This window comes from Anopheles coustani (genome assembly GCF_943734705.1).
Source record: "Anopheles coustani chromosome X unlocalized genomic scaffold, idAnoCousDA_361_x.2 X_unloc_35, whole genome shotgun sequence".
Taxonomy (NCBI): domain Eukaryota; kingdom Metazoa; phylum Arthropoda; class Insecta; order Diptera; family Culicidae; genus Anopheles; species Anopheles coustani.
Genome location: NW_026525143.1, coordinates 163,600 through 172,500, shown reverse-complemented (window position 1 = coordinate 172,500; position 8,901 = coordinate 163,600).

The window sequence follows — 8,901 nt, the reverse complement described above, 5'->3', positions numbered from 1 at the left end:
AAAAATTGGCTAAGTCCCGGATCCATATTATATGAAGAGAAATATCGGCTAAGTCCAGGATCCATATATAATAACCTAATAATCGGCTAAGTCCCGGATCCATATTATATGAAGAGAAAAATCGGCTAAGTCCAGGATCCATATATAATAACCTAATAATCGGCTAAGTCCAGGATCCATATATAATAACCTAATAACAGGCTAAGTCCAGGATCCATATTATATGAAGAGAAAAATCGGCTAAGTCCGAGATTGGGTCTGTCAGACATACACTTTCAAGATACCACACAAGCAAGCAAGATGGCCTAGTGATGGAACCATATAATATGAAGAGAAAAATCGGCTAAGTCCGAGATTGGGTCTGTCGGAAATACACTATCAAGTTACCACACAAGCAAGCAAGATGGCCTAATGATGGATCCATATGATATGAAGAGAAAAATCGGCTAAGTCCAGGATCCATATAATATGAAGAGAAAAATCGGCTAAGTCCCAGATTGGGTCTGTCAGAAATACACTTCCAAGTTACCACACAAGCAAGCAAGATGGCCTAGTGATGGATCCATATGATATGAAGAGAAAAATCGGCTAAGTCCAGGATCCATATAATATGAAGAGAAAAATCGGCTAAGTCCCAGATTGGGTCTGTCAGAAATACACTTCCAAGTTACCACACAAGCAAGCAAGATGGCCTAGTGATGGATCCATATGATATGAAGAGAAAAATCGGCTAAGTCCCAGATTGGGTCTGTCAGAAATACACTTCCAAGTTACCACACAAGCAAGCAAGATGGCCTAGTGATGGATCCATATGATATGAAGAGAAAAATCGGCTAAGTCCAGGATCCATATAATATGAAGAGAAAAATCGGCTAAGTCCCAGATTGGGTCTGTCAGAAATACACTTCCAAGTTACCACACAAGCAAGCAAGATGGCCTAGTGATGGATCCATATGATATGAAGAGAAAAATCGGCTAAGTCCAGGATCCATATAATATGAAGAGAAAAATCGGCTAAGTCCCAGATTGGGTCTGTCAGAAATACACTTCCAAGTTACCACACAAGCAAGCAAGATGGCCTAGTGATGGATCCATATGATATGAAGAGAAAAATCGGCTAAGTCCAGGATCCATATAATATGAAGAGAAAAATCGGCTAAGTCCCAGATTGGGTCTGTCAGAAATACACTTCCAAGTTACCACACAAGCAAGCAAGATGGCCTAGTGATGGATCCATATGATATGAAGAGAAAAATCGGCTAAGTCCAGGATCCATATAATATGAAGAGAAAAATCGGCTAAGTCCCAGATTGGGTCTGTCAGAAATACACTTCCAAGTTACCACATGAGCAAGCAAGTTACCACATGAAGAGAAAGCCGGCAAAGTCTGGGAATGTTACCACATGAACTGGAAAATGGGCAAAAACCTACCTTCACAGGGAACGTGAATAAGTAAGGCTGTAGACATCGGATCGACAAGCCAAAGACTGATATGGAAAGGAAATGAGTAGTACTAGCTTTCCTGAGAGTTGCAGAGCTTAGACTGCATATGAATGAAAGTTATTAAGCGTCAAAGTCAGAGAAGTTACCCAAAGGAACACAAGTTCCAACTTAGAGCATGTATACCGCCTAGACGGTAAGAGGTACGGCCAGGCTGAGGAATAAGGAAATGTTGGCCAACATGTTCCCTAACTATCCCCCGAAGACCGCAAAGCAATCCAACATCAACCAAGAAAGTTATAGCCCGATCAAGGAAACACCTACTTTGCACCGATATTGCACCAAATACATGTACCAAGCACCTTCGGTTGCATACCTGCAGGGGCTTACCATAGTAGGCCATGGAAGACCGATATACCGAACATAATCACTTTCTATCTCCTCGGGTGTTTGAGATAGCGCTTTGCGGTACAAGAACGAAAGTTAGACTATATCTTGGTGCATCTTTTTGCCCAAGATCACAAGACCCTATCTACCAAGGCAAGAAAGTTGTGTGGGGACAAAATGTCCAAAAGTTCCCAAAGTGGCACACTTGAACCATATATTCGAGAAAAACACAAGTGTGGGCCCGAGCTAGCAAGTTGAAATGTTCTGACCGTCAGTAGCCCTAGTTGAGGTGCACTTATCATTATATGAGGCCAACGTGCCAGCTAGTCTCTAAAGGGGCGATATGGGTGTTCCAAGGTTTGTACCCAATTGAGGAAAAAACAGGGTAAGGTACGGTGTACCGCGAATAACTCGGGCTATAGATGTCCGATCGATGAGTTTGGCATATGTATGGAAAGGTCTCGACGAGACCTAACTACCCTGAAAGTATGAAGGCAAAGACTTGAATGACCGGGAAGTTATTAAGTGCACAAGTGGTAAAGTTGCACCAAAGTCCATGTTACCCGAAGTGGTACATGAACACCCAATATTCGACCAAAACACAAGTTTAGAGACGAGCTAGCGAGCTACATTGTTCAGACCGTCAGTAGCCCGCATCAAGACACGCATTTAATTATACGAGGCCTAGCCGCTAGCTCGACTCGAAGTCGGTCATATGGTTGGTTGATGGTTTGGACCGACCACGTGGTGTACCAAGGTGATGTACCTTTCATGAATTAAAACTCTGGCTGTATGGCACTGAGCGACAAGCTATGGTGTGATTTGGAATAGTCTTGAGTGGGACTATTTAGGAAAAATGCGAACAAAAAATCACAAAGTCCTTGGGCGAAGCTATTAGTGAAACATATAGCAAAATGGGTCCGAAAACGAATGAAATGGGACTTGGACCAAGAATAACGGCAAGTTAGAGAAGAGATAGCAAGTTGGCGTAGAACAATTATATTTGGTGCATGGTATGACCAACAAAAAAGTATATGAGGCCAAGGTGCTGGCTGGCCTCCAAAGTGGAGATATGGGCGATCCAAAGTTTGTACCCAAGTATGGCAAAAACTGGTAGAGGTACCTTTCATGAATTACTGCTCAGGCTGTATGGCACTTAGCGGGACGCTTGGCTCTGGTATGGAATAGTCTTGAGTGGGACTATCAAGGAAAAATACGAACAAAAAATCACCATGTCCACGGACGAAGGTATTAGCGAAACTTAGAGCGAAATTGCGACCAAGTCGCTGGAAATGGCCCTTGGACCAAGTATACCGTCAAGGCGGTACGAGATAGCGAGTTGACGTGGAACATTTATAAGTTTGCCTACACGAGACGAAAGTTTAGTTATATGGGGCCAACCCGCTCAGGGTTGTCCAAGTCGGTCATATGGCTGATCGAAATTTTCGACCAAGTACTGAGAAAACAGGGTAAGGTACCGTGTACCTCGAATAACTTTGGCTGTAGATGTCCGAGCGAGGCAAACGGCATAGCGTTGGAAAGGTCTTGAGGTGTTCTAGGCACCCTGAAAGTTTGAAAAGGCTATCTGGAAAACTCGTGGAGATATTAGAGAAACATTGGGCCCAAAAGATACCAAGTCGCAGGAAATGGGCCCTCCAAGAACACCCTAAAATCCCAATTACGGCTAAGTTGCAGGCCAGCTAGCGAAGTGAAATGTTCTAGGCATAACTAGAACACGTTAATGCGCAACTTTTTGAATCAGAACTTTTTTCGATATCTGGCCCCCAAAGGGGGGATATGGGCGATCAAAGGATTTTTCCAAGTTTCGGTACTTTTTACGGTATCGCTCATAGCTCCGGCTGTATGCAAGCAAATGACAATCTAAGACATGATTTGGAAAGGTATTGAGCAGTACTAACTTACGTTAGAACACAGCGAAGCGCTATCGGTTCATGGCAAGGCCGATATAAGCAGTCAAAGATGAAAAATGTTGACAAAATGAACAAAAATTACCTTGGTACGCGAATAGCGGCCAGGGATGAAGAGGTACGAAGGTGGTGTAGAAGAATTATAATTAGGGCTTGGTACGCTCTAAAAGTTTGCCGAAGACCGCAAAGCGCTCAGACCCATAGAAAGTGGCCATTTGGGCCGAACAGTGCGTGCAAAGAGGTGAAAATGCAAAAATTGCACTTTGGGGGGCGATTTGCGGGGGGAAGGAGGGGTCGGAGGGCAAAATGTCCCTTGACCAAAAAGTCTTATCTCGTCGAGATCTACAACATTGCCGAAGACCGCAAAGCGCTAGCTCGCAATCGAAAAATCGAGAATTTGAAAATTTTCTAAGTCTTGGGCTCCCTAAGGAAAAGTTTCAAAAATCACGTTTGTCCCCAATTTTGAAGGGGAAGGAGTCGGTTCCGGGGCATGGTGTCTTCGGCAAAAAGTCTTATCTTTTTGCGTACTTTCGACTAGTTCAATAAAAATTTTTGACCCAAAATTTGTTCGGCGGACCCCTAGGTCGAAAAACCCGAAAAAAGTCGAAAAAAGTCGAAAATGTCGAAAAATGAGAAAACCTCATATTCGGACTCTACACGAGCCCCAGATATTGAAAAGTGAAATCCGCGGTCGATTTGGAACAAAAAATTGACCTAGGCAAAGTTGTATGGAGGTAGGGACCCCTGAGAAAAAAGTTTGGTCCCGAGGCTCCTTGGACCACCAAGTCCCTAGGTCGGACCAAAATCGGAAAAAATCCGACCAAAGTCGAAAGTGTCGAAAATTTTAAAAAACCCCTTTTGGGGCCCTATGGCCTCCCTAGATAATGAAAAGTGAGGTCCGCGGCCGATCCGGAAGAAAAACTTGACCTAGGCAAACTTGTATGACGGTGGGGACCCAAAAAAATTTCGATGAGTGTAGTTTAGACAGGCCGGAAAATGTATCGGTGGTCCGTATCAAGGGACGTCTTTTAGTTCCATGGGGTGGTGGTCGTCGAACAAAGTCGCCTAGGTCGACCACCAGAAAGACCAGTCGTGTTGTAATGGATGTTTTGACCACTTTACTAGGGAAACCTAGTAGGTCGAAGCAAATTTGGGGTTCGAGATGAGTTGGTGAAAGTTGGTCCAACCTAGGTGTGCTTGGTGGAGGTTGACCATGAAAGTAGAGCATGATGGGAATGACCATAACTTTGGTTCTAGATGTCGGATCGGTACACTTGAGGCAGTTTTGGAAAGGTGAAGGCCTGCTCTAGCTATGTATCCTACCAAGCTGAGCGCCTACTAGTGACCCGGAGGAGGTATTAAGGGTCAAAGGCAAAAAGGGGTACCCTAAAGTGCGTGTGACCAAGAAAATGGGAAAAACGGTATCGCCTATAGCTCAGGCTGTATGGCTCGGATCGGAAAGCTTGGATATGCGTTGGAAAGGTCTTGACGAGCGCTAGCTATGTGTCCTACCAAGCGAAGCGCTAGGTGTTGAGCAAGTCGGTCATATTAGAGGGCAAAGGTGAAAAATGGTGGTTTAGAGGCGAAAATTCACCTTATGATCGAAAATAGAGGGCGAACGATAAGAGCTACGAACACGGCGTAGAACAATCATAAGTACGTTACCACAAGACCTAACTTTGGCCAATATAGAGCGAGAAGATCGGAGGTACCCATCAGGGTGATATGGCTGGTTCAAAGTTGGACCAAAACGAGACTTGAGAAATGGGTTGAAACACGGTATCGCGAATAACTCAGGCTGTATGGAACGGATCGACAAGCTAAGATCAGTGTTGGAAAGGTCGAACCGAGCGCTAACTATAATCCCAAACAACCGAAGCGCTAAGTGTTGAGCAAAACTGAGTTATTAAGCGACAAAGTGGAAAAATAATACCAAAATTTCCAAAAATCACACAAGACCAAGAATACCGAGCAGGCGGTAAGAGATAGCGGGTTGACGTAGAATACTTATAAGTTTGCCTCTACGAGACCTAAAAGTCGTCCATAGACAGCGAGAAGATCGGACCACTCTGGAAGGGTGATACGAGTGGTCAAAAATTGGCAAAAATGAAACATGGCTAAAATGGATTTGACTTGTGCACCGTATAGCTCCGGCTGTATGGCATGGATTGTTAAGCTAGGATATGTTTTGGAAAGGTAACACCCAGCGCTAGATACGACTAGAAGAAAGCAAAGCGCTAACTAGCATGATTTGGAAGTTATTAAGTGTCAAAGTCGAAAAATGTTACCAAAATTGAAACTCGAGTACATTGGGCCAAAAAGTACAAGTTGTGAAATTTGGACTTACGAGTAAAATACCGAGCAGGCGGTAAGAGATAGAGACTTGGTGTAGAACAATTATATGTTGGGCATGTTATAACCTATATTTGGCCCGAACATAGTGACGAGATCGGTGGTACCCAAAAGGGTGGTACAGGTGTTAGATGGTTTTCCCAGAGCATAAGCTCCACATGATATGGAAAACGGGAAACATCATAACTTCGGCTGTATGGCATGGAATGGAACGAACAAGGTATCGATGGAAAGAGAAAAGGTAGCGCTAACTATAATTCCTACCAAGCAAAGCGCTAGCATGTGACCGTTCGGGTGTTATTGTGAGTCAAAGTCAGAAATTGTTACCACGAGAGGCGAAAATCCGACTAAGTCCATGAATACCGGGCTGGCGGTAAGAGATACGGCTTGGCCGTAGAACATTTATAAGTTGGCCAATACAAGACCTAAGTTTCGTCCATAGACGACAAGAAGATCGAAGATACGTGAAGGTGAGATATGGGCGTCCCAAAGTGGGCCTTTGAAAAAGTGACAAACTTCCCTTATAACAGCATACACCAAATATCTCTGGCTCTATGGCACCGAATAAGAAGTTGAGGTCAGCGATAGAAAGGTGATAGTCAGCGCTAAATATCATACGAACAGAGTGAAGCGCTAAAGGGAAAGGATCTTGGTGATATAAGGTGACAAAGTCGAGAAAAGTTGCCTCAAAATCATGAAAAATGTGAAAAAATGGCTAAGTCCCGGGTGCCTTAAGGGCAGGTTGATCGAATGTACCGAGCTGGCGGTACGAGATAGAGACTTGGTGTAGAACAATTATATGTTTGGCATGGCAAGACCTACATTTGGTCAATACAAAGTGAGAAGATCAAAGAAACCCGTAAGGGTGATATTGGTGTCCAAAGGTAAAAAGCACTAAGTCTTGGGAAACTTATATGAAGAAAAAGGACCCTGATGGGTCATATGGAATTGATCGAAAAATCGGCTAAGTCCCAAAATGGGGATGTCAGAACTACACTCAAATGTTACCACACCAAGCAAGGCAAACTTATATGAAGCAAAGGACCCTGATGGGTCATATGGTATTTTACGAAAAATCGGCTAAGTCCCAAAATGGGGATGTCAGAACTACACTCATGTGTTACCACACCAAGCAAGGCAAACTTATATGAAGGCAAGGACCCTGATGGGTCATATGGTATTTTACGAAAAATCGGCTAAGTCCCAAAATGGTGATGTCAGAACTACACTAAAATGTTACCACACCAAGCAAGGCAAACTTATATGAAGGCAAGGACCCTGATGGGTCATATGGTATTTTACGAAAAATCGGCTAAGTCCCAAAATGATGATGTCAGAACTACACTCAAATGTTACCACACCAAGCAAGGCAAACTTATATGAAGCAAAGGACCCATATGGGTCATATGGTATTTTACGAAAAATCGGCTAAGTCCCAAAATGGGGATGTCAGAACTACACTCAAATGTTACCACACCAAGCAAGGCAAACTTATATGAAGGAAAGGACCCTGATGGGTCATATGGTATTTTACGAAAAATCGGCTAAGTTCCAAAATGATGATGTCAGAACTACACTCAAATGTTACCACACCAAGCAAGGCAAACTTATATGAAGCAAAGGACCCATATGGGTCATATGGTATTTTACGAAAAATCGGCTAAGTCCCAAAATGATGATGTCAGAACTACACTCAAATGTTACCACACCAAGCAAGGCAAACTTATATGAAGCAAAGGACCCTGATGGGTCATATGGTATTTTACGAAAAATCGGCTAAGTCCCAAAATGGGGATGTCAGAACTACACTCAAATGTTACCACACCAAGCAAGGCAAACTTATATGAAGCAAAGGACCCTGATGGGTCATATGGTATTTTACGAAAAATCGGCTAAGTCCCAAAATGGGGATGTCAGAACTACACTCAAATGTTACCACACAAAGCAAGGCAAACTTATATGAAGCAAAGGACCCTGATGGGTCATATGGTATTTTACGAAAAATCGGCTAAGTCCCAAAATGGGGATGTCAGAACTACACTCATGTGTTACCACACCAAGCAAGGCAAACTTATATGAAGCAAAGGACCCTGATGGGTCATATGGTATTGATCGAAAAATCGGCTAAGTCCCAAAATGGGGATGTCAGAACTACACTCAAATGTTACCACACCAAGCAAGGCAAACTTATATGAAGCAAAGGACCCTGATGGGTCATATGGTATTTTACGAAAAATCGGCTAAGTCCCAAAATGGGGATGTCAGAACTACACTCAAATGTTACCACACCAAGCAAGGCAAACTTATATGAAGCAAAGGACCCTGATGGGTCATATGGTATTTTACGAAAAATCGGCTAAGTCCCAAAATGATGATGTCAGAACTACACTCAAATGTTACCACACCAAGCAAGGCAAACTTATATGAAGCAAAGGACCCTGATGGGTCATATGGTATTGATCGAAAAATCGGCTAAGTCCCAAAATGGGGATGTCAGAACTACACTCAAATGTTACCACACCAAGCAAGGCAAACTTATATGAAGCAAAGGACCCTGATGGGTCATATGGTATTTTACGAAAAATCGGCTAAGTCCCAAAATGGGGATGTCAGAACTACACTCAAATGTTACCACACCAAGCAAGGCAAACTTATATGAAGCAAAGGACCCATATGGGTCATATGGTATTTTACGAAAAATCGGCTAAGTCCCAAAATGATGATGTCAGAACTACACTCAAATGTTACCATACCAAGCAAGGCAAACTTATATGAAGCAAAGGACCCTGATGGG